General features: G+C 45.9%; 1 protein-coding gene and 1 pseudogene across 2 annotated transcripts in view; both read right to left on the bottom strand.

Annotated features, from left to right (window-relative positions):
• The window catches only part of LOC146425285 (SMAD family member 2-like), a 95,504-nt gene that overhangs the window by 46,169 nt on the left and 21,919 nt on the right, over positions 1 to 27,416 (bottom strand). The window lies entirely within an intron of this gene.
• LOC146425286 (uncharacterized) lies at positions 3,143 to 11,289 on the bottom strand (annotated as a pseudogene).

The following is a 27,416-nucleotide window of genomic DNA, read 5'->3' as shown; positions in this document are numbered from 1 at the left end:
CACAAATTGTTCAATACCAATTTTAAATTAATCCAAAAAACCAAATTAGCAGACACCCCTATTAAGGGAGCCCTGACAGTTTTCACAGATGGCTCCGGGTCTTCTCACAAGTCCGTGGTAACGTGGAGAAATCCCAAGATACAGCAGTGGGATGCTGATGTCAAGGAAGTCTCTAGATCGCCTCTGCTTGCGGAGCTAGCAGCAGTTGTCAGGGCCTTCAAAAGGTTCCCGGAGCCCCTGGATTTAATCACAGATTCAGCCTATGTTGCTGGAATCATATCTAGAGCAGAGAATTCAGTACTAAAAGAAGTATCCAATTTAAAATTATTCAAATTGCTTTCAGAACTCATAGAAGTTCTATCCCACTGGGAGCAACTGTACTTTGTGATGCATGTGAGGTCTCACACTGACCTGCCAGGCCCAATTGCCGAGGGTAATAAAAGAGCAGATGCTTTAGCTGCCACTGTCATGAAACCATCAGTCCCGGACACATTCACACAGGCCAAGCTGAGCCATCAGCTTTACCATCAAAACACCTCGGCCCTTGTGTGAATGTTTTGGCTGACCAGAGAGGAAGCTAAAGCCATTGTTACCACCTGCCCTTCATGCTGTAAATACCAGGTTCCCTCCTGCAACCAGGGAGTTAACCCCAGAGGATTACACAGCTGCCAACTTTGGCAGACAGATGTAACCCATGTTCCAGAGTTCGGTAGACAAAAATATGTTCATGTCTCTATTGATACGTTTTCAGGAGCCATGTATGCCTCAGCACATTCAGGGGAGAGGGCAACAGATGTCATCAAGCACTTCCTTTTAGCCTTCTCGACCCTAGGTGTGCCGGCAGAAATTAAAACAGACAACGGCCCTGCTTATGTTTCAAAACAATTAAGAGAATTTTTTAAGAAATGGGGAATTGGGCACTCCACTGGGATCCCTTATTCACCCACAGGACAATCAATTGTAGAACGAGCCCACCAAACCATCAAGAGTCCTTTCTCAGCAGCAAGAAGGAGCAGAGATCAATTTGCCTGTTGTGCGTCTCTGCATGGCTCTATTCACCATCAATTTTTTAAATAACTCCTTTGCTGAGCCTGTTCCCCCCGTATTCTGGCATTTTGCCAATGATACAAGGGCAAAATTAAAGGAGCAGCCACCGGTGCTGATCAAGGACCCAGAATCCCGACAAGTCAGAGGCCCCTTCCCTTTGGTAACCTGGGGTAGAGGGTATGCCTGTGTATCCACCCCTGCAGGCCCCCGGTGGATACCCAGCAAATGGGTGAAACCCCACACTCCAGAACTTCCAGGAAAGCAGGTCCATTTTGCCAAAAAAGACTATTTACCAGATTGGAAGACCCTCTCCACTGTGGCGTGGAAGAGAAGAAAAAAGAAAAGGTCAGATCAAAAAATCAGAGATTAACCCAGATTCCTGGATAGCTATTCTACAGGCAAATTTATTTCCCACAGAAATTCCCCTCAGTCCAAGTGTGTTCTGCATTTCCCTGAATCTTTTGTTTGATGAACCCTAAAATGTAACTTTTTCATTCCCTCCCTATACAGAGATCCCTTTTCTTCCATACTCCTTACATTGCGTTCCCAATTTTTCATTTGTTGTAAACAGGAAATGGGGAATTGTTGCAGTGGATTGGCCCCGTGTAATTCCCTGCTTTTGTCCCATTTATGATTTATGTTCCAGAATGTTCCCCAGCAAAATATTTTATTGGTTTAAAGCTTTGTACCCTCCCTCGCAGTACAGTCACTGGTTTGTACCCCTGTCCTTCCCCCTCGGACCTTCCCTGGTTGGCCCTTCGGGGCTGGACACGCCCCGTTTTCCCCCCCTTTTTAACACTGTGCAGCTTTTGTTCTGGGCTTTTGCGTTCCGGATTCCCGCCGCCTTGCTACCAACCCCCGTTCTCCGCCCTGCTTGCCTTCCCTGCAGTCCTACAATAAACCTGCTGGAATCCCAAACGCAAGAGCCTACGCCTCCTTCGTTTCTACCACTTTCCCAATGCGCAACCACCCCCCTGGGCGCGGCACCCGCCCATGTGCGTCACAGCCGCGGCGCGTCCAGACCGTGTTCAGCGCGACCGATCGCCTTTCGTTGCCGCTTTTCGGCGTTCGGCCACTTTTCGGAGGGCAAAGCAGCACTCCTCCTCTTTCTCCTTCTCTCTCCTTCTTTCTCCTTTGCTTTCTCCTTCTCTCTCCTTCTCATTCTCCTTCTTCTTCTTTTTCCTTCTGTGTCCTTCTCATTCTTCTTTCTCCTTCTCTCTCCTCCTCATTCTCCTTTTCTTTCTCCTTCTCTCTTTCTCTTTCTGTCTCCTTCTGTATCTTCTGTCTCCTCGTCTTTCTCCTTCTCTCTCCTTCTCATTCTCCTTCTGTATCTTCTGTCTCCTCCTCTTTCTCCTTCTCATTCTCCTTCTGTATCTTCTGTCTCCTCCTCTTTCTCCTTCTCTCTCCTCATTCTTCTTCTCTATCTTCTGTCTCCTCCTCTTTCTCCTTCTCTCTCCTTCTCATTCTTTCTCTATCTCCTGTCTCCTTCTCTCTCTCCTTCTTTCTCCTTCTCTTTCTCCTTCTCATTCTCCTTCTCTTTCTTCTTCTGTCTCCTTCTCATTCTCGTTCTCTATCTCCTTCTGTCTCCTTCTCTTTCTCCTTCTCTCTGTCCTTCACATTCTCCTTCTCTCTCTCCTCTTTCTCCTTCTCTCTCCTCCTTCTCTCCTTCTCTCCTCTTTCTCCTACACTTTCTCCTTCTCTCTCTTCTCTTTCCTTTCTCCTTCCCTCCTTCTCTCTCCTCTTTCTCCTTCTCTCTTCTTTCTACTATACTTTTTCCTTTTCTCTTCTCTTTCTCCTTCTCTCTCCTCATCTCTCTCCTTCTCTTTTTTCTCCTACACTTTCTCCTTTTTCTCCTTCTCTCTCCTGGTTTTTTTCCTTCCCTCTCCTTCTCTTTCTCCTTCCCTTTCTCCCTTCTTCTTTCTCCCTCCTTCTTCCCTTTCTCTCTCCTTCTTCCTCTCTCCTTCTTCCCTTTCTCCCTCCTTCTTTCTCCCTCCTTCTTCTTCCCTTTCTCTCTCCTTCTTCCTCTCTCCTTCTTCCCTTTCTCCCTCCTTCTTCCTCTCTCCTTCTTCCCTTTCTCCCTCCTCTTTCTCTCCTCCTTCCCTTTCTCCCTCCTTCTCTTTCTTTGTCCTCTCCTTTCCTTTCTCCCTCTACTCCTTCCCTTTTTCTGTCCCTCCTTCCCTTTCTCACCCCTTCTCATTCTTCCTATTCCTTTCTCCCTCCTTCTCTCTCTCTGTCCCTCCTTCTCATTCTCACCCCTTCTCTTGCTCCCTTTTTGTTCCTCCTTCCCTTTCTCTGTCCCTCCTTTTAATTCTCACCTCTTCTTTCTCCCTCCTTCTCTTGCTCTCTCTTTCTCTTGCTCCTTTTCTCTTTCTCATTTACTCTCCTTCTCCTTCTCTTTTTTGCTTTCTCTCTTCTTCTTCTTTTTCTCTCCTCTTTCTCTCTTTCTCCCTCCTTCTCTTGCTCGCTCTCGCTCTCTCTCCTCTTGCCCTGTCTCTCCCTTTTTCTCTCCTTCTCTTTCTGCCTCCTCCTCCTTCCCCCCTCCGTCTGCTTCTCCTTCTCCACCCTGTCTCCTTCTCTCCCCTGCTCCTTCTCTCTCTCTCTCCTCTCCTTCTCTCCCTCCCTCCCTCATTCTCTCTCTTATTCTTTCCCTCCCTCTCCTCTTTTTTCTTCTCTCCCTTCTTTTCCCTCGTCTCCCTACGTCACTCCTTTTTTTCTTTCCCTCTCTACATTACATTTGTTGTTAAATAAAATTCATTTTATTGAGTTTTGGCTAAGATCTCATTTGCACCTTCATTCGGACAGAGGCATCTCTCACGAAGCCGATCTTAACACGTGGACTGTTGGACTGGGTGATTGTGTAGGTCTCTTACAACCTTGACGATTTTGTGTTTTCAAGAGGAGACACTTTTGTCTCACAAAAAATTCTGAGGCATCCCAAACAGCCTCATAGGCTGCTAATATCTCTTTTTCAGTGTGAGTCAGTGGGGTTCTGATCCTCTATAACCCAAGCTCCAAAACCCTAATGGCTAACCTCAGGTTTCTCCTGATTTCCTTTGCCAGAGGCTCCAGGTGAGGCCTTGGTCCCCAGCTGCAGTGTATATTTTGCATGGCTGGTCCTGTCAAAACTGGTCAAAGAGCTACGACACTAGCTATCTCCTATTTGACCTGATCAAAGACCTGTTGTTGCTCAAGGCCCCACTTGAAATGGTTCTTCTTTCAGGTCACTCAGTAGAGGGGGCTCAGAAGCTGGCTATAACCTAGAATACGTGTTCTCCACAATGCCCCAAGGCCTGGAAAAGCTTGTGTTTCCTTCTTGTTAGCTGGTGGAGACATAGTTGCAGTTTTGTTAATCACCTCCATAGGTGCATGACAGTGTCCACCCTGCCATTTTATTCCCAAGGTACCTTGACCTTCCTTTTTTTTTTGGCAAACCCAGTTTTCCGAAGAATCTGAATCATCTTCTTCCTTTTCTCAAACACTTCTTCTGCCTTATTGCCCCATACAATGTCATTATCAATTTATTGTAGATGTTCAGGGGCATCACTTGTTTCCAGTACAGTTTGGATCAGTCCATGACAAACAGAGCTGTACTTCCACCCCTCAGGCAGTCGATTCCAGGTGTATTGGACACCTCTCCAAATGAAAGCAAACTGTAGTCTGCACTCTGCATCCAAAGGAATTGAGAAAAATGTATTGGCAATGTCAATTGTAGCACACCACCTGGCTGCCTTCGACTCCAGTTCATATTGGAGCTCTAATGTGTCTGTTACAGCAGCACACAGTGGTGGCATTACTTCATTCAGGCCACAATAGCCTACTGTTAACCTCCACCCTGCATCAGACTTTGGCACTGGCCACATGGACTTTTAAAAGTCAAGTGAGTCTTGCTGATCACTCCTTGGCTCTCCAGTTGATGAATCAGTTCATGGATGTGAGCCAGGGAGTATCAGTTGGCGCAATATTGCCACCAATGCACTGTCCTGATAGCAATTGGCACTTGCTGGTCTTCAACCTGCAGCAATCCCACAATGAAGGGATCTTCTGAGAGGCCAGGCAGGGTGCATAACTGTTTGACCTTCTCTGTATTCACAGTAGCTACACCAGAAGCCCATCAATACCCTTTTGGATCCTTCAAGTACCCTCTCCTGAGGTAGTCCATGCCAAGGATACAAGGGGCCTCTGGGCCAGTCCCAATGGGGTGCTTTTCCCACTAGTTCCCTGTTAAGCTCACCTCAGCCTCCAATACAGACAATTCATGGCATCTCCCTGTCACTCCAGAGATCCAGATAGGTTCTGTGCCCCTGTACCCTGATTGCACCAGTGTACAACGTGCACTGGTGTCTACTAAAGCTTTATACTTCTGTGGATCTGATGTGCCAGGCCATCGAATCCACACAGTCCAGTATGCCCAGTCATCCCTTTCCTCTTCCTGGCCAAAGGCAGGAACCCTCTATTCCTGTTCTTTATCAGAGTATTCACTGACTTTTGTGATGCCAGATCAGAGGATCCCTTGCCAGGGTCAAAGGAAGTAATTTCAGTTCTGTCTGGGAGATCACCGATTGCCTTCTTGTCTCTCTGCAGCAACTACACTGACAGCCTTCTTGGGTGACCCCTTCTTAAAAGCTCTCTTCCCTCTCAGTTCACAGACACAGGCTTCCAGCTTAGAGGTGGGTTCACCATCCCACTTCCTCATGTCCTCCCCCTGGTCACACAGAAAAAACCAGTTCATTACATGGCCTGCGCTTGGGGCTTTCCTTCCCTCTGACCAGGGCAGGAGAGAACCGATCTCTTGGGCTGCCCCTAAAAGCTGAGGTGCTGGCCTATAGGGATGTAGAAGTACCTAGAGTTTCTTCTACATTTCAGTGTCTTCCTGGCTCCATCTCTACAGTCGGCATATCCATTTTAAGGTAATACATTGCTACCAAGCTGCTGGAATATGATGCAGGGGAACTTTGAACCACCTTCCACCACATGGCCATTGAGCGAGGGACATCTTCTCGATCTTTAGGGGCATTATTATTTTTTAGATCACTATCGATGACTTCCAGCACTGCTAGTTCTCTCAAGTACTGGATACCTTCATCTGCAGTGGTCTACTTCCCTGGGGAGTCCACAAGATCTTCCCTAAATGGATATCTTGTCCTCACACTTGAGAGGAGCTGTCTCCAGAGGGTACAAATTGCTCCTTCTTTTCCAATTCCTCTTTCAATTTCCCGATCTTTAACAAGGGATCCCAGCTGTTGGGCTTCTGCTGACTGTCGGCCCCATTATCCCAGCGTCAAAGCAGCCAGGCAGAAATCCACTCACCTGGCTGGCAGTTGTAATCTTTTTGCAAGTCTTGAAGTTCTGATGAGGTCAGGGACCAAATAACTTAGGTTTCCTGTTTGATTGACCTCCCTCCTTTAAATTTCTATGTTGAAGGACCAGCTTCTTGATCTGGCCCCTCCTCTCTTGATTCTCCTTCTTCCTCCCTTTTTAATTGATGATATGGACCTGTAGCTCTCCTTATCTATGTTTCTTTTTCACTACTGGGGCAATTACTGTAGTTGCTGTGGTTTGAGTCCCGGTCTCAGGCATAGTGTCCTCAAATGCAGTTTGGGTTCCTGCTTCAACTACAGTCCTCTGAGAGTACTGAACTGTGGCTAGGTAGGCACAGACCAGGCCCCAGTACAGAGCAAGAAGCTGCTGGTTTTCATTGGGATAGGCAAGGCACCCTTCGATCAGTTGACACATCAGTTTGTTAGGGTTGTTAACCTGTACAGGTGTAAAGTCCCAGGCAATGACAGGTGATAAGCACCCTAGGAAGCTGCCCAAATCCTTCCATGCACCCTGCCACCCAGGAACTGGATGCCTCAGGGCAGATTTCAATAGCTCTTCACCTAAAGTTTGTTTTCTCTTATACCAGAATGACACCTGATTCCACAAACTACATGATATGTTAACCATATTAATTAATAGTATTAAACAGCTCACATAAGAATGAACATGGACCACAGGAGCCTGCATTATAAAACCATTCACATCAATCTTGGGCAGGCAGAGGGAGGTGTATTCCCTCATTGTCCATAGAAGATATAGCTACCCCAGCACAACAAGGCCGTCAACATAAGGACAAAGCACAAGAACCATTGCTTGTATTAACATGTTCCCAAACTCAGAAAAAGATAAGTGGTGCAGCTGACAAACTCTGTGTCCCTCACAGGAGCTTGTATTTGGTAACTATTATTACTATAGCATGCAATATATATATACATACACATACACTCATATACACACTACATATCTAGCTACATATCTATTAAAAACTGCCTTTGTGTTGCCCCAATCAGGTGCCAAAAAGGAATGTGGTGGGCTGACCTTGGCTGGACACCACATGCCCACTAAGCCGCTCTATCACTCCCCTTCCCAGCTGGACAGGGGAGATAAAATAAGATGGAAAACAACTCATAGGTTTAGATAAAGCAGTTTACTAAAGCAAAAGCAAAAGTTTGCACACACACAAGCAAAGACAAAATAATTTTATTCTCTATTTCCCATCAGCAAGCAATGTTCAGCCACTTCACAGGAAGCAGGGCTTCAGCACATGTAGCAGTTGCTCTGGAAAGCAAGCATTGTAAATAACAAATGCTCCCCCCTTCCTCCTCCTTTCCTTAGCTTTTATATCTGACCTGACATCATATGGTATGGAATATCCCTTTGGTCAATTTGGGTCACCATTTTATTTTTAAAATTAACTTAGCATGTTTGCTGACATATTGCCTTATATGCTTTTGCTAAGGCAAAAATCAAGAAATCAACTTAGTAGCCAAGGTGTCTAACTACAGGCCCCTGCTCCCCTCAGGCCCAGAACAGAACACAGGACCCCATATTTGATACTGTTGACAGAAAATTGAGTATGCAGGGGACATCCATAGAACAAGAATCAAAATCTATTTCCTGAGCTTCACTGCCTAGAGGTAGACAGAAAGGACGATATGTTAAGATCACGGACAAGTCCTGAAGCCTTCAAGCATCTTGTTCACAATCCACACCCAGAACATGCATCTGAAGATGATATCCACAAGTGCTCTTGCCTCACATGCAAGTGCTTAACAGTTAAAGCAGTTTCCCAGGACATCCAACAATTTCTTTTCCTCACTCCACCTAGCAGTAGTCAACCATGTTCTACCATCATTTGCCCTCTGCTGAGGTGGCAGTTACCCTGCTCTCTCTCTCTCTGTCCTATCGCAGCCAAAAAGATGGGAGTTTCAAAGGCTTGAGGAACATTAGCATTCAAATAAACAGTTATATGTCTTCTTGCTGGAAGGAGAGCTGTTTAAATCCTTATTAGAATGTCTGTGGTTGTTGGTCAAAACATTGAAGGTTTCCCACATGAAAGGCACACTGACACAGGGCTCCAGTAAAAACAACTTCTTATCATTAAACAGACTATTACAGCAATTTTTAAATGGTTGCCACCAATGCAGCCTGCAACAGGTACCAGGCCAGGTCTTCTGTTCTCTTACTGCGTTCACCTAATTTTAGATGCATAGGTGACAGCAAAACATTGATTTTTTTGTTACTCACTGTGCTTAGACAAGGCATCAGTCTGCAAGACAGGTACATGGGACAAGCAGAACATTAGACACTCAAAATTTAAATACAAAGGAACTAAAAAGGTATTTTCATTATTAACTTTGTGGAATTCATCAGTATGGACACACTTGAATTCTTTCCCTGATATGGATGTTAAGTTTATATTCAAGTTCCCCCCCATAACAGAAGAGGAGATTTATTACAGAAAGACAGTAAAGAACTATCAATAAGCTTTGGTGATTAGAGGCTGCACTGCTGTAGGCTTACACTAACACAGCAAGATTCAGAAGCCAATCTTGGAAAATGTAGTTGGAGTCCATGAAATCTACATTTGAGTTACCTATTAAACAGAAAAGACTTCAACCAAACACCTGAGAGTCAAACGCTGTTTCAAACACAACTTTCCATGCCACAAAGCTGCAATTTTCCATGCCAATTGTCAGCCTTTCTTCATGTTCAAAATTGCAAAACTACAGCATGAGGTACAATTATTTCAAATATCAGAGGAACATGACTTGTACCCTCCCACAAAACTAAGAGGAAGCAAAGACCAGCTCTAGGATGTAACTTGCCAATTCAACTAAACAGTAATTTTAAAATTGCACATTTAAGCAAAACCTAGAGTATGCTTCTTTTGCATCAGGCTTTTCTCCATCCAATACCCAAGAAAAGGTAACCCACGCATCCAAAGAAATGGTCAGTTTATCTACAATTACAGGCAGATTCTAAGTGAGAACTTTCAATTCTTGACCTACTAAAATTTGCTTGTACATTTCAGAATAAAAAGCCACAATTTGGGGAATCTTTTCTGAACAAATACTCAAGTCAGATTACTGTGCAGCATTTGTTCAAAGGGATTTTCCCAACCTCATTGTTCTTCTGCCAATTTTTAAGCATAAGCATATGCAGCAAGATTTGAACTTACTCCAGCTCTTGATTGTTCTCTTGTATCCTGCTGGTCAGCTTCACATAATGCAGCATGACAGAAGCGAAAGAAAGCTGTTCATGATGAGACTACAGCATTTTATACAGTAAATTTTAGTTTTACACCGATCAGCACTGCAACTAAGAGTAAGTGAACAAAAACAAGTAGTAAACAAGACATGGGAAGTTACTTTTTATTAAATTATCAGGTATAGATTACAAGCAAGATTAAATCAGTACGGAGCCTATTAACTAGCTATTTGTGTTCAAAGCTGCAGCAGTAAAAGAACTGCAGTATGTTGTTAATCCTAGAAATTCTTTGTAAGCTAACTGCCTGAGCAACATAACCAGGAAGGGGTTTTTTTTTGGTAGAATTGCTCTGGTTGTCATGAAACATTCACACCAGTAAAAACAGCATTCAGGTGTTTTGTTACAGTTCTAAGAAAACTAAATTGGCTGACTTCTACAGAAGAAAAATATAATGAGGAGAGGAATCTTTGTCACGTTGAATAGCTGACCTGATATAAAGGCAAATTACCACAGTAAACCAGGGAAAAGTTTAGAATTGACTGAAGCCAACTAAAGCCTTGATTCCATACTGGAGGGAAAATAAGTACTGATTTATGAGATTATTTGGGGCTCAGTATTGACAATAAAGCACAGTCAACATTTTTCTTGAGTGACTAATATGCCTTCTTAATGGCAGCATGAAGTGCCAGATATAGATATTATTGTAACGAGTTAGAGCTTTGTACCAGGATTCACTGAGCGGGTAAGTTGCTAAAGTAATCACAAGTAGCTCTTTTTAATTTGCTTAAAACTCAACAGTCCCAGCATCAGTTATTAACCTGATAAACAATAAATAGCATATAAAAATCAAGCAAGCTTTAACACTTATTTTTTATTCTGATTCTTCCTACTTACCATTAAGATAATCCTAATGAGGAGCAACAGTAACTTGAACTTGCACAAATTCCAACAACTCATTTTTTCACCCATAAATTTGCTTTCCTCATCATTGATACTCCAATGGGATCAATACCTTAAACTTACTCCGTAAACAAATAATACACCTTATACCACTGAGGTGAAGAAATTACACTATCCTACACCTTACAAAAAATCATCTCAATTTATAGACTGAAAAATGACAGCAAATAAAAACTTGGAGGTTACCTGAGAAAAAGCAGCAGAGCCAAGGCCAGAATCCACATGCCCATAGCCTTTATTCAGTGCTCCAGTTAGTATACAATACAGTCCCCAAAATTCAATGGTTTTTCCTCCTGACTTGAGAGACAAGCTCCTTTGAAGTGTACAGCATTTTGCCACTGGCTAAGAATCTTGTATATTTATATTTTTACATGTTGACCTCCCTCAAAAGACATGCTGATACTTTCTGCTTGGCACACCAACTCACCAATTTTTTAAAATTATATGAGTAAGTCACATGGCTTCCTGAATTGCACAAGCTTAAAATTGGTAGCCCTAAGTATCTTTAATACTCTAAGACTTCCTTTTTCAGGATGACATGATTATAAGATACTGTAACCAGAACGATATCTACACTAAAGCTTAACCTTAGTTATAGCAATTCACTCCTCATCACCAGCTGTGCAACAAACCAAGTTATCAGCTATATTTTAGTATTTATAATTAAAACTCAATTACACGAACACAATTGCTATTCTCAACTTCAATCAATACTGTGTTAGAAGGCTAGAAAACATAAGTCTTCAAATTCACCTTCTAAAGAATAACTGACTGTAGCAACGTGGGGTTTTAGGATTCCATGTGCTCCTTTGTCTCTCTGCTTTGTATACCATTGGTTCATTTTGAAATATGCTCTGCTGTACCCTGAAATCTATTGGTGGGTTCCCTATGCCTGTTTTCCCTTCAGACTCCCCGGGACTGGCTCTAGGGGAGACAGTCCCTCCCCTTCCTTTCCCTTTATAAGGCGATGTCCAGATCTGCTCGAGGTCTTTCCATCTCTGGGCTGCTAGCATCTCCTCCCTGCCTTGTCTCCCTTCCCCCTTCTCCTTCCCTGCACCCCTTTTCCCGTTACCCCAAATAAACATCCCTAGCAGAACAGAGATGGAGTCCAGTTCTTCCTTAGTCTCACTATATTCCTGCTTGAATTGACGTGGTTGGAAGACTGCCGCCATGCCACAGAACCTCGGGGGCCGCTCGCCCCAGATCCAGTGGGATTAAATGGACCAGTGACCCCGGACTGGGGGGGAGCCGGCCTGTGCCACCCTCCCGGACCCTGACACAACAAATGGTGCCAAGACCCCGGAAAAATTCCATCAAATCAGCTTTCTTTACCGTGAAAGAACCATCTCGCCGCTTTTTTCGCCGTTTTGCTGCTTTCCCGCTGCTTCTCGCCGCTTCCGCGTGCTGCCGCGCTCCGCAGCCCCGAAGATTCCTCACGGCCGCCAGCACACTATCCCTCGCGCCGGCAGCACTGCCCTGCCACCGGCAAACCCTCGGAGCAGGCGCAGTGCCGCGCAGAGACCACCGCGCCCGCGCGAGCGGCGCCGGAGCGACCCGCCGAGACCACCCGGTGCCGCATAGCCTTCGCGAACGGCGGAGCCGCGCCACAGCCGCCCCGCCGCCGGGAAGCCGCGAGCCCCGCTCTCCGTGCCCGCCGTGCCCGCCGTGCCCGCGCGCGCCGCTGCCGCCGCCCCGCTGCCGGCCCCACGCCCTCGGGACAGCCCGAGGGGGGAGCGAGAGGCGCCGAAACCACCGCGCCGGAGCTGCCGCCGAGCTGCGGGCGCTGGGTGCCCGCTGCCGCTGCCTTCCCCGTCCCGCGGCCCCGGGGGGCCCGGGACGGGGCGGGAGCCGGCGCCGAGCCGCTACCGCTGCCCGGGGAAGACAGAGGCCGCCGACCACCGCCAGCCCCGCCGGCGAAACGCCGCCCGGTGCGGCGCGCGGCGGCAAGACCACGCCGCAGCGAGACCACGCGGCGCCCGCCATTTTGGTGGCGGGAGCCGCATGGTGGCGGACATCTTGGGTCGCCGCACGGCAGGACGGTGGGCGGGGCCGCGCCTGGACCGATGCGGCGGCAGGAGCTGCTCCACTGCTCCACACCGGGATTTTTCACATCTACTGCCTCCGAGGAACTGCGATTTCAGTGGTGGGAGTCTTTTAACCACTCAGGAGAGACTTTTATAAGAAAGTCCCTGCAATTCCCAGGAATCTCTGCCGAAGCTGGATTTAGTTGCTGAGAGGAATAAGGATCAACATGGAACTGGGGAACCGGGTTACAGGGAACCGTAGGCGCTAGGTGAGAGCGCAGGCCGGACTCTGAACTGCCGGGGACCAGGGTTGACCCGTTCTGTGATAGATAAGGATTGATTCTCTAAATCGCAACAGGAAAACAGGGCCCCCACGGGCCAAAGACCTCCTGCTGGCATAAGCAGAACTTAAGCATCCTGTTTACACAAGGCTTATACAAAACTTGCAAGGTTTAGGAAGAAAGGCAAGCTGCAAACGTGACTACGACCTTTCGGAAGGCAGCGGCGGACCCTCTAGCAACAGCAACGGACTACGCAGACACAGCCTTATCTCCAGCAAATGACATGTAACCCGGAAAAAAAGGACTGTATAAAACCTCGGCACACACAAACCTCTGCGCGGTGTGTCTTAGGCAGAGCGAAGGAGCATGCCTAGCCCGCCCAGCGCTGCTTTGACCAGTATCCGCTTGCTTGAATAATCTACAAATTACTGAATTGGAATTGTCTCTGATTGACTTATTGAGACCCAATTTATAACAACATGGTGCCGTGACTCGGATAGGGTCCCTCGCTGGAGACCCCTCACTGGGAGGCGCCCCGTTGTTTCAACGGCCCTGTGGGGGTACTTCTCTGACACCCTAACCGACGAACCTAAATTCGGATACTGGTCAAAGGAAAACCCCATAATCTTTGTGCACGAAGCTCCGGACGAAGACACAGGACGCGTGAGTATGCGTTCAGATTAAGAGAACACAGGGTATCCGTTCGGTTGGGGTGGTTATCCCAGAGTGTGGTGTGTGAGACGCCAAAGGCTTGGCAAAGTGAATGTGGACTCCCTTGTAGTGCGGTTCCCACATCCCGCGAGGGACTGGGCCACGACCGGGAGGACGCGAGTGTGTGTGTGACTGAAGACACTCTGGAAGATGGGTCAGAGGAAAAGCAAGCCCTCTGAATCCATGGGGGGGGGGGAGCCCCAGACAAAACTCCCGGATATCCCGCCTGATATTCCCTTAGGGGTTTTGATTAAATATTGGGCGGATGACCCCCGTACAAGGGGTAAGAGTAAAAGTAAAATGATAAATTATTGCATAGTAGTTTGGGGAGGAAAACAGATATGGACTGATCCTTTGTACTGACCAGTATTTGGGCCGTTTGAGAATTTTATGTGTCAAGCTTTAAATTCGTATGTAAATTCCAAACAACCTTTTAATCAGGAAGAAAGTGATTATGCTGCCCTTTGGATTACCCCGATATGAGGGGCAGGACTTTTTGTGTTAAAACAAAAGATCCTAAGAAAAGGAATTCAGAGGAAATGCCCCCTCTATATGTACCTCCAGCACCAACTCCGGCACCACCTCCGAATGCACCAACAGCCCCGTTATTACCTCAAGATGACACTAATCAGTCATCTGAGGATGAGGAGCCTGCTCAGCCTAGTAGACGCATCACACGCAGCAGGGCGCGTAATGGTCTATATCCACTCAGAGAGGTTGGTATGGAGATGGTAAACCCACCAGGGGGAGGTCAGGCACCTGGTATAGGGTACATAGCAGTTCCCTTAAATTCAGGGGACGTAAGAGAATTTACAAAGGAAATGGGTCACCTTCTAGAAGATCCATTGGGAGTTGCTGAGAGAGTAGATCAATTCCTAGGTCCTAACATTTATACCTGGGATGAACTCCCTTTACGGCAGAAGAAAGAAGGATGATTAGAACAGCCGGTATGAGAATTTGGGAAAATAACCATCCTCAGGGCCCGACTGGGGATGTGAAGTGGCCATTACAGCGGCCCAGTTGGAATAATCAAGACCCAAATGATCAGGCACACATGCAGGACTTGCAGACGATCATAGTCCAAGGCATTAAAAAAATCAGTCCCTAGGGGACAAAATATGACTAAGGCCTTTAATGAACAGCAAAACAAAATGACAAATTCGACAATTACTGGGATTATTTGGCTATTGTAGACAATGGATTGAGAATTACAGCCAAAAAGTCAAATTCCTATATGAAAAATTGGCCCATGATGGACTCCTTAAATGGTCTCCAGCAGATGAGGAAAGATTTCAGGCTCTAAAAAAAAAAAAAAGAATTGGTCAATGCACCCGTGTTAAGCTTGCCTGATATCCACAAGCCGTCCCATTTATTTGTGAATACCGAAGAGGGGACTGCATTTGGTATTTTAGCTCAGGACTGGGCCAGTAGTAAAAAGCCTGTGGCCTATTTATCTAAATTGTTAGACTCCCATTAGTAAGGGATGGCCTACTTGTCTCCAAGTAGTAGCTGCAGCATCACTAATGGTAGAGGAAGCCCTCAAAATAACCTTTGGAGGAGAACTGCGAGTTGTCTCCCCTCATGATATCTGGAGTATTTTATCCCAAAAGGCAGAAAAATGGATCACAGACGCCAGATTGCTTAAATACGAAGGAATTCTGGTTGCGTCTCCTAAATTAACTTTAGAAACCACCTCAGTACAAAATCCGGCCCAATTTTTGTATGGGGTACCCGACGGCAATGTGCTATTACATGATTGCCTCCAAACCATAGAAGAACAAACAAAGGTTAGGCCTGACCTAGAAGATGAAGAATTAGAAGACGGCATTAAATTATTTGTGGACGGATCCTCACGGGTAGTAGAGGGTAAACATAAGTCCAGCTATGCCATCATTGATGGACAAACCATGGAAGTACTCCAATCAGGTCCCTTAAACCCAAGTTGGTCAGCTCAGGCATGTGAACTTTATGCTGTATTATGAGCCTTACAAATAATTGGAAAAGACATAAGGACCATCTACACTGACTCCAAATATGCATTTGGAGTGGTACATACATTTGGAAAAATTTGGGAAGAAAGGGTCCTAATAACCTCCCAGGGTAAGGGACTAGTGCATGAGAGGCTCATTAAAGAAATCTTAAAGGCACTCTGACAACCAACTAAATTGGCTGTAGTACATGTTAAAGGGCACCAAAAAGGGTTAAGTTTAACTACAAGAGGCAATAACCTAGCAGATGAGGAAGCAAAACGAGCTGCTTTGCTTTCTCTCCATGAGAAACACCCACGCGAGCTTTGTGCAACATGTAAAGATGATTTAGAGAAATTCCCCTGCTTTGCTTGCTGGAAAGATTTTGGGTGCGATGGTCTGGTTTGCACATGCGATAATCCCCATAAGGAATGGTGTTATGTACATGAAAAAGAGGGTCAAACCTAGAGACCTCAGTTGTTATGCTTTTCTATGCTAGAGGAGCAAAAGCTTAGACAAACAGGGGTGACACAGAATTCAGAAAAGAAGTGGGTCCTTGCAGATGGGAGAGAAGTACTACCAAAAGCTATGGCTCTGCGGGTTTTGCGGAGATTACATGAAAAGACTCATTGGGGAATACAAGCCTTAGTAGATCACTTTGCTAATAAATATATGTGCATAAAGATATATAATCTGGCCAAACAAGTAACCATGGGATGTGTAACCTGCCAGAAAGTAAATAAACAGCAACTAAGAGAACGATTGCCTGGGAGATGGGAATTGGCACATAGACCGTTCTCACATGTTCAAATAGACTTCACAGAATTACCTGCAGTAGGAAGACACAAATATCTACTAGTAATGGTAGACCACTTAACCCATTTTGTGGAAGCCGTTTAAACAACACGAGTGTCCTAGGTTGCAATATAGATGTAGTTAAGTATTCTATTACCACCAGCTGTGGGCCGTTAGCTGCTATCACCTGCTAATGACCCACTCCGGATGACAGGCAATGGGCCATCAGGGACCCACCGTGTGACTCATGGACTTATCCCATTGTGGGATGCTCTGCCCAGGAGGGAAGAACCAGGTGTTCCCACGTGGATATAACCTGGCCTTGGAACTGCCTGAGCTAGCCCTGTCTACTGGGTTCCCAGAGGACCAGAGCTACTACTGGATCTTCAGCTGGAGACTAGACCTTCACAGGATCACCGCTTCAACTGGACTACTTCAGTTGGACTGCTACTACCACCCTAACAGGGTGTTAGGTTGTATCTGACTTGGTCAGTGCTTTTCCTTGTATTATTTCACTTATTTTTAATTTCAATCTTGACTTGTGATCTCCCACTGGTTTGTTTTCAAACCAACACAACGAGCTACTGCACAAACAGTTGCCAAGGTATTGTTAGAACAAATTATTCCACGATACGGTCTCATTGAAACTATGGACTCAGACCAAGGACCCCATTTCGTGTCCAAGGTAGCAAAAGCTGTGGCAGACGCTCTAGGTATCAATTGGGAATATCACACCCCCTGGCATCCACAAAGTTCGGGAAAAGTAGAACGTATGAATGGGGAAATTAAGAAACAATTGACTAAATTAAAGCTTGAAACAAAAATGAGTTGGGTTAAATGTTTACCGTTAGCTCTATTAAATATTAGGACACAACCCCGTACAGATATAAGACTTTCTCCCTGTGAAATGTTATATGGAATGCCCTTTGATTTAGAAATTCCTGGAGATCATCCCGCTGTATCAGACACTCACTTACAAACTTACATTACACACTTGGCAGGGAGATGGGACAAGCTGAGACAAAAGGGGTTAGCTGCCCAAAGACCACCTCTCTGGATGCCGATACATGCATATCAGCCTGGAGATGAAGTTTTAATAAAATCCTGGAAAGAGGCATCTTTAACCCCTCAATGGGAAGGTCCCTATGTTGTGTTACTTACCACAGAATCCGCAGTCCGGACCACCGAAAAGGGTTGGACTCACGCTAGCCAAGTAAAGAAGTTCAACAGAGACCCCTCGTAGAAAGTCGTGGAACGCCCCGAGGAATTGAAGATAAGACTTAAGAGACTGTAATTTCTAGTGCATGAACCCTGTTACTGTACACCTGAAATACCCCATTAGAGTTTTCCCTAAGTATGATTTACCCTATGATTGCTATGCTTGGGACCATGTGGTCAAATGTAATACCCCTAATTGTAATTGCTATCCCTTTGTATGTTTTGTATGCAAAGTATGTAGAGAAAAGTGGTGGACCCATTGCACCAGGGGAAGGCCTCCTATGGGGGTCTGCCCAACCTGCTCTAAGGCAGAACATAAGCAAACCGAGCATTTGTTACGATTGGCTGTTAAATTGGGGAGATTACGACAGGGGATGCCCGAATGGTGGGATATTTACCTCCATGGGATTTGCCCTGAATTTTATTGTTACCACTCCAATGAACCTAGGCCGATGGTGGCAGAAATCATTGGAGGAGACTGTAGAAAAAAAAAAAAATGTGGCTCACTTACCCTGCCATGGTCCAGTGGTTAAACATAAAAACTGGGACAGTTATAAAAACAGATCATTTACCCCAGAGCCCCCCCGAGGAATATCCTTGCTGCTGAGAAGATGGTGACCCCCGTGGCTCGCGGAAACCGAGTCGACGGGCGAGGCAGAGGGATCGAACCTGGGAGAGTAAAGACAGTCCGTGGGACTATGAAAAGATCTGTACCGAGCTGCCCCAAGTCTTGGAAGGACTTTAAAAGGGTTCAAGAGCCCAAGCAGCAAAGTGGGTATCAAATACAGGTAAGAAGTACACGTTCAGCCATGGGACCATCACTTACACGATTTATATATATGTGTAGCTTAATTTTGTTAAAATGTATCATGAGTAGTGCTAGCCATCATCCTCATGAACCGTTTAAATGGTCTCTGATCCGATGAGAAGATCAACACATCATACAAACACAAACTACTGTGGAAAACCCATCTTTTCAGATCCCAGTCGGGTCATTAGGACCATACTAGTATCCGAATCGTACTACAGATTACTATATGTGCCCAAGTTCAAATCCTGGTCTTGGGTACTGTAATCAACCAACAGCTTATTATTGTGCATATTGGGAGTGTGTAACTGTAGCAAGAAGTTGGACTCCTAGGAACAGTGACAAACATATTTCCACAGGATAGTATCCTCAAGGGTGTACATCACCTACTAAGTACAATTATATTGACACTGGGAACTCAAACCATAGCAACATTGCTAGCTTTAAAAGCTACTAGAGCCAGTACAGGTATAGCATCTCTTGTAAACAAAGAATTTACTGCTCTGCGGGTAGTATGCTGACCACACAGGGGTAGTGAGAGATGCTATGTCTGAACTCCGTAAAGGATTAGAAAAACGCAAAAGAGAAAGAGAAAACACCCGGAATTGGTATGAAAGCTGGTTCAATACATGCCCGTGGCTTACAACCATGTTATCTACCCTAGCGGGACCTCTGGTTGTACTAATATTGACACTTACATTTGGACCATGTATATTCAATCAACTTTTAAGTATAGTTAAAGGAAGATTGGAAGCAGCACACCTAATGCTAGCTAAGGCTAAACTAGAGATAATACCCGATCAGCAAGAATATGATATGGCCGAAGGACTGATCCTTAGCACAGAGGCCTTAAAGCGATTTAGCGAACAAAATGGTATTAAAGAAAGGGGGGATTGTGATAGATAAGGATTGATTCTCTAAATCGCAACAGGAAAACAGGGCCCCCACGGGCCAAAGACCTCCTGCTGGCATAAGCAGAACTTAATCATCCTGTTTACACAAGGCTTATACAAAACTTGCAAGGTTTAGGAAGAAAGGCAAGCTGCGAACGTGACTACGACCTTTCGGAAGGCAGCGGCGGACCCTCTAGCAACAGCAACGGACTACGCAGACACAGCCTTATCTCCAGCAAATGACACGTAACCTGGAAAAAGGGACTGTATAAAACCTCGGCACACACAAACCTCTGCGCGGTGTGTCTTAGGCAGAGTGAAGGAGCATGCCTAGCCCGCCCAGCGCTGCTTTGACCAGTATCCACTTGCTTGAATAAATTACAAATTACTGAATTGGAATTGTCTCTGATTGACTTATTGAGACCCAGTTTATAACAGTTCTGCCTGTGGAGAGGGCCACAGGAGGCAGGCAGGTTTGCTGATTTTGCTGGTAATTTTGAGTTGGGTGACCAGCTGAAGCTGTAAGGGACCCCCTTATTCTTTTCGCGGCAAATTTTAGTTAAGGATTTTATTTTAATGGTCGTGTTTTTATTTTCCCAGGGTTTTAAGCAGTCAGCAAATCTCCCTTATTTCCCAGCTAATTATTTTTTGTGTTTTTCATTACACAGTTAGGCAGAGGTGAGCTTTGAAGGGCAGGTACCGTGGGGAAGTGGGAACCCCCTAGGTATCTCTCCCTCAAAAAGGAACGAACTTCTATCCCCTCTTTTTGAGTTAAAATATTTTATTTCAGCCTTTGGGGGACTGCAAGGTGATCCCTTATCAGTCCCCTTCCTGACCCCCGTTTTTAACTTTCCTTTTCCCACTTTCCTTCTCCCTCTAACCCTGATAAGAGGTAGCTTGCCAGCCACACCCCGTCCAAATGATGCCGGGTTGCTACCGTTCTCCCGGGCGCCTCGCCAGCTCCCCCTTTTCCCTTGCTAGAGTGAGACTGATCAACTCATCCTGGCCCTTACCCTAAGCCCTCATACCTCACCCTCCTTTCCTACCCTCTCTTTCCCTAAACAGCCTCATAACACCAAGGCTCACTTTCAAGATGGCGGAGGCCATGCTTCCGAGACCTTCTTCTTCCCAGCATGCTCAGTCCTTCCCGGCTGTGTAGGCTCTGCCCCTTCTCACATGTCAGCACGCTCCGCCCCCTTACATCACAGGGCAGAGAAGCATGGGAAAATCCCACCCCTAGGTTCCCACACCAAAACCAGAAGTGCTGGGGAGGGGGAAGCACAGCCGGCCTGGCCTCGCAGGCTGGCAAGAAGAATGATGGGTGAATGAGAAATGCTTTTGTAAATTATGAGTAGCCAGTGTTTTCCATCAGACACTAACAGCTTCTCAAAATGTAATAATTGCATTCTGAGTTTTATTTCCCAAGCAAAACAACCTTTCCCTATTGGCTCAAGCAGCAGTCTGTGTCCCAATCAGCAACAGAATCAACAGCCATCTAAGAACTGCTGTCCAGCTTTGCCAATTTGCTACAAAGACATTCCAACTTGAAGAAACTTGGCAGCAGCCGAGGGAAATGCATACCAACATATATGGGCTCTAATGACTTGATTTTTTGATTTTGAAATCCCCTTAAACAATCATCTGGGTTCAAACCAATAGATTTAACCGTATGTGATTTAGATTGTACCTCAACAACCGCTTCATTTTTCTTTTATATATATAGAAACGGGGAATTGTTGCAATGTGGAGTGTTGGGATTCCATGTGCTCCTTTGTCCCTCTGCTTTGTATACCATTGGTTCATTTTGAAATATGCTCTGCTGTACCTCAAAACCTATTGGTGTGTAACCCTCCTGCCAATCTTCCCTTCATCCTCCTGGGACTGGCTCAGAGAGAGCCAGCCCCTGCCCCCTCTCCTTCCCCTTAAAAGGCAGAGCCTGGACCAGCTCGTGGTCTTTCCATCTCTGGGCTGCTAGCATCTCCTCCCTGCCTTGTCTCCCTTCCCCCTTCTCCTTCCCTGCACCCCTTTTCCCGTTACCCCAAATAAACATCCCTAGCAGAACAGAGATGGAGTCCAGTTCTTCCTTTGTCTCACGATATTCCTGCTTGAATTGACGTGGTTGGAAGACTCACGCCATGCTGCAGAACCTCGGGGGCCGCCCGCCTCAGATCCGGTGGGATTACACGAACCACAGACCCGGTCCAGGGGGGCAGCCGGCCTGTGCCACCCTCCCGGACCGCGCTACAACAACTGACTTGCAAGGCCCTAGCTGCTGCAACACACAGTGTCTGGGCAGTGCCCTACTGATGCACATATGTTCTTCTGTATACAGATATCAAAATTAATTGGGTTGAAAGGGACCTTAAGACCATCTAGTCCCAAGCCCCCCACCATGGGCAGGGACACCTTCCACTAGATCAGGTTGCTCAAAGCCCCATCCAACCTGGCCTTGAACACTTCCAGGGAGGGTGTGGCCACAACTTCTCTGGGCAACCTGTGCCAGTGCCTCACCACCTTCACAAGAAAGAATTTCTTCCCAATATCTAATCTAACCCTGCCCTCTGACAGTTAGAAGCCATTCCCCCTTGTCCTATCACTCCATGCCCTTGTCCAAAGTCACTCTCCAGCTCTCTTGTAGCCCCTTTAGGTACTGGAAAGTTTCTATGTCTCCCCAGAGAGAGGAGGATATATCAGAAGGGTCCTGCTGCTAATCAGCCATTCAAGTAGGAAGTGTTGGTAGAAGAAAAATATGCTATTAGAAATCCTGCATCCTACTCTACATATGAAATACACTGACACTATGAAGCAAATAGGAGAAAACAAACAATTTAACTTTAGGCTATAATGTAGAAGTTATGTAGAAAGGGTTAAGGGAACAACAATATTTAACTTCTTAGCTTATTCTGCTTTGACAATTCACTGCACTCTGTTACACCCCCCATCGATGATGGCTCCTCTCAACGAACAAGGACCTCAAGACTGTTGACCAGTTCACAAAAAACTTTACTAAAAAATGCTTTTTACTAGGAAATTACTGTTTTCACAAAAGGCTTCAAAAAGGCACTTATTTCAAGTCAGTTTCTGAAGACAAGACCACAGACATCATACAGTTATCCAACTGCGTCCCTGAACAAGCATTTTAAAAAAATCACAAACCAGGAATATTAATGCCAGACAAGCTGATATTTCCATGTGGCTAGTTTGTCTGAATAGACTTATTTTTCTTTCACCAGCTTAAAAGAAATTGAGAAATTTGCAAGTGACCACCAGTTCTCATTTTTAAATTTAATTTGGTAATAAAACATGAACTAAATTGATTTTTAAGATAGTTTTATAGTTAAAAGAAATGCAGAAAAGTAGTTTTCAAATAGATGCAGGAAATCGCACAACACTTTCTTATTGATTGCTAACATCAAGTTTAGAAATTAGGTTTCATAGAGACTTGAAGTCAAACCTGACATGAATTTTTATTTCCCATTGTATGTCCATACAGCATCTAAAAGTATTCTGCAACCTAGAGTTTGAACATGTCATTTTACACATGTAATTAGGGCCAGCATCCTTGTGTCTATAGCCACATCATCCTGAAAATTTAGGAACTAAGAAGAGCTGGTACCATTTATCTTTGGGTGCAAGATTGTCTTGGAAAACCAGGTGCCAGCTCCTGCCCCCCCAGCTCTGAGAAAGGCTACGAGGAAATTAGCAGAATTTCTTAAAGCACTCTTGTTTTCTCTACACACTAATCCAGATTGCACAATACAGCACTACAGAACATGGACCAGTTGAAAGCGGTCATTGTAAAATTATTGAAAGAAATGCTCAACACAGATTAAAAGACACTACAAAATGTCAGAAAAACACTCCTAAAGTCAACTGCTTCACACTCACCATTTTCAGAAACAAGGGACTGCTTCTCTCACAGGATCATCTAACATTTGATGTTTAGACTGCAGGTGGACTTGGATTTGATGTGCAGGTGGACTCTATTAACCAGACAAGCAGCTGCTTGGCAGTTTCCCCTAGGCTGGAAATTTAGGCTGCACAACACCATTTACTAAGAGGAAGTCAGGAAGTTACACAGTAAGCTGCTGGAGGAGTACATACACATGGGGCCAACTCCAAGATGAAGAAATGTTACACACAACAGGAAGCTACTGCAAAGCACACCATCACTCTGACCTTACTGCCCTGTGGAGGCCAGAGCTTGGTGTGACACACTTAGCACCAAGAACTTTCTTTAGTCTTTTACAGAGAATGTAGAGACAACATTCAACTCCCACCATAATTACAGAACTGAGAAAAGGAAGGGCAATTTGATCCTCCTGCTATACCTTTCCAGTTAACACATACAAAGTCTTCACAACACCAGCTATCATAAGGAGGACGAGGGGATTTTGAAGCTAATTTTGGCCAGCACTCCCCAAAACCTCAACTATCTCTTGCCATATTTCCAGGAAATATCTCTCTGGCTTTCTTCTAAAGCATTATTTTAATTGAAATTCCAACAAGAGAACAATCAGAGAGTGCTCTGCTTCATCCTTGATAAGCCTGTCACAAGAAAAGGGAGTCAGTTTATAAACAAACAATTTACAAGCACATTCTTCCAGTAACCTCAGCAATAAAAATAGTATATTCTGATGCACTGTTTAAATAACTATACTTATTTTAGAAAGCTTAAGATGTTCAACTATAGTCTTCAAAAATTCATAGAACCTATTTACAGCTAAGTGAATGCATCCAGACTGAGATATGGCCTATGCCATGAGAACATTCTTTACACATAGCAACTCTCAACTTGTGAGCTATGATTAAGAATCAATGTCCACCACCAAAATGAATAGTGACTTATCCCGGCTCTCCTACAAACTAACAGACAGTGCCAAGTTCTGCTTCTGGGAAAACAGATACCTCTGTCTGGATAGCAATGTTATTTTAGGATCTACTGTGTCAATCCAATTGCCTGCTCTTGTCCCCTTACCTAACTCACTCATAGCTTGGCAGCAGCTGTTGGGAACTCTCCTAAAACAGTTTCCAGAGAAACTTTCCCTTCCCCCCAGTGTAATTGTTGAAACCACCCCCATTTCCTATAGCTTTAACCTGTATTGCTATAATGTCCTAGGTTGCAATATAGATGTAGTTAAGTATTCTATTACCACCAGCTGTGGGCCGTTAGCTGCTATCACCTGCTAATGACCCACTCCGGATGACAGGCAATGGGCCATCCGTTAGCTATTACCAGCTGCTAATGACCCACCCCGCATGACAGACAATGGGCCATCAGGGACCCACCGTGTGACTCATGGACTTATCTCATCCCATTGTGGGATGCTCTGCCCAGGAGGGAGGAACCAGGTGTTCCCACCTGGATATAACCTGGCCTTGGAACTGCCTGAGCTAGCCCTGTCTACTGGGTTCCCAGAGGACCAGAGCTACCACTGGATCTTCAGCTGGAGACTAGACCTTCACAGGATCACCACTTCAACTGGACTACTTCAGTTGGACTGCTACTACCACCCTAACAGGGTGTTAGGTTGTATCTGACTTTGTCAGTGCTTTTCCTTGTATTATTTCACTTATTTTTAATTTCAATCTTGACTTGTGATCTCCCACTGGTTTGTTTTCAAACCAAGACATATTTTGGCGCCCAACGTGGGGCACGACCTGGGGAAACTCAGAAATCCTATCACCATGATGTTCTGCTTATCTATATGGGTGCTGTATCTCGCTCTCTATATTTTTCCTCAAATGGGAAACTATCTGCCTGTCGTATTGGTCCTGTTGCGACCAGGGAATGGCATGAAAATTGCTCTATTGGCTGAGACATGCTCATTGCGTGGAGTGTCCTGTGAGGTTAGAAGAATAATTTCATTCTGGAACGTATCACTTCCATCTGCCTGGCCTAATCTGAGCTGCTACGTCTGGGACCTCCTCAGCAATCACACCCAGCCTCTGGCGTTAGGAGGAAAGAGCGATTTCTTCCAGCATTTCAGGTCAGGCACGGCCGTTTTTGACAATATTGAGTTCCCTCTAGATGCTAAGGATGGCATAATCTTTGTCAGTTCTGTTTTCTTTGATCAGCATCGTGTACATCTTGCTGAAGATCAGAACAATATTTTGTCTCCTTGAGGAGGAGAAACAAAGCAAATCAGCAGGCAAGAGGAAAAGAGCCAAAAGAGCAGTCGACGTCTCAACACAGACCATTGCCAAATCAGAACAGCCAAAGCCAGTAGCGGTTGCTCCTGTCCAGAAAAAGAAATCCAAGAGCAAATCAGTCCGCACAGCGACTGATGAGGATGCGGCAGGACCATCTCACCCAGCAGAAGAGACAGAGCCGGAGATCATCACTCGCTCTCTATCCCTGGGGGAGCTGCGTGACCTACGGAGGGAATTCACCCGGCAGGCAAACGAGTCCATCTTAACCTGGCTGCTCCGTATCTGGGACGCCGCAGCTAATGACACTATTCTGGACGGAAGTGAGGCCAGGCAACTGGGATCCCTGTCCCAGGATGTGGTTATTGACCAGGGGATTGGGAAAACCCAGGAAACTCTCAGCCTCTGGCGGCAATTGCTGGCGAGTGTACGGGACAGATACCTTTGCAAAGAAGACCTCCAGATGCACCAAAGGAAATGGAACACAATAGAACAAGGTATCCGATGCCTGAGGGAATTGGCCGTGCTAGAGATCATTTTCTCGGACAACGAGAGATTCCCCAAGAGCCCAGATAATGTCCGGTGCACTTCACAAATGTGGCTAAGATTCGCGCGGCTCGGACCAGAGATATACTCTCGTTACCTGGCAACATTGCAGTGGAGGGAAGGCGAAGACCAGGTGGGTATGTTAACAAACAAACTGAGAATTTACGAGGACACTGTCACCGCTCCACTACGGACCCAGGTCTCATCAGTAGAAACAAACCTGGCCGCGCAAGTCCGGAGCTTGATTGAAGAGAGCCTCCAGAAACTAAGGAAAGAGTTCAAAGAAGGATTTTTCCATGTCACACCGAAACCAACCAGAGTCTCTGCCATCAGGAGCAGACGTCCCCCAGCCAAGGAAAGAAGACAAACTCCACGACGTGACCTCTGGTTTTTCCTGCAGGAGCATGGGGAAGACATGAGGAAGTGGGACAGGAAACCCACCTCCACCTTAGCAGCCCGGGTACGTGAATTGAAAACAGGAACATCCACTTCAGGAGGCTCATCTAGGTACAACACTGCCCCAGTCTCTTGTGGACAGAACTCCAGACAGAATGGAAGTGATAATATGACTGATCCTCTTGAAGGGACCTCAGGAACACATTTACAGGAGAAGAACATCGTGCACCAAAAACAGGATTAGAGGAGCCCTGCCTCTAGCCAGGTAGAGGAAAGGGATAATCGGATCTATTGGACTGTGTGGATCCGATGGCCTGGCACGTCTGACCCACAAAGATACACGGCTTTGGTTGATACTGGCGCTCAGTGCACCCTGATGCCATCCAGGTATGTGGGGACCGAATCCATTTCTATTTCTTGGGTGACAGGAGGATCCCAGCAGCTGACTGTACTGGAAGCTGAAGTGAGTTTAACTGGGAACGAGTGGCAGAAACACCCCATTGTGACTGGTCCAGACGCCCCATGCATCCTCGGCATAGACTATCTCAGGAGTGGATATTTCAAAGACCCAAAGGGACATCGCTGGGCTTTTGGGATAGCAGCTGTAGAGACGGAAGACATAAGACAACTGAATACCCTGCCCGGTCTCTCAGATAACCCGTCTGCTGTAGGACTACTGAGAATTGAAGAACAGCGGGTACCAATTGCTACAGCAACAGTGCACCGCCGGCAATACCGCACTGACAGAGACTCTGTGGCCCCCATCCATAAGATGATTCGGGAACTGGAGAGCCAAGGGGTGGTCAGCAAGGCTCACTCACCCTTTAACAGCCCCATATGGCCAGTGCGTAAGTCCAGTGAAGAATGGAGACTGACAGTGGATTACCGGGGCCTGAATGAAGTCACACCACCACTGAGTGCTGCTGTACCGGACATGTTGGAACTTCAGTACGAGCTGGAATCCAAGGCAGCAAAGTGGTATGCGACCATCGACATTGCCAATGCCTTTTTCTCCATTCCTCTGGCAGCAGAGTGCAGGCCTCAGTTTGCTTTCACCTGGAGAGGTGTGCAGTACACGTGGAACCGACTGC

This window comes from Lichenostomus cassidix, chromosome W (genome assembly GCF_008360975.1).
Source record: "Lichenostomus cassidix isolate B80296 chromosome W, HeHo_3.0, whole genome shotgun sequence".
Classification (NCBI taxonomy): domain Eukaryota; kingdom Metazoa; phylum Chordata; class Aves; order Passeriformes; family Meliphagidae; genus Lichenostomus; species Lichenostomus cassidix.
This window is presented reverse-complemented; position numbering and strand designations above follow the sequence as displayed.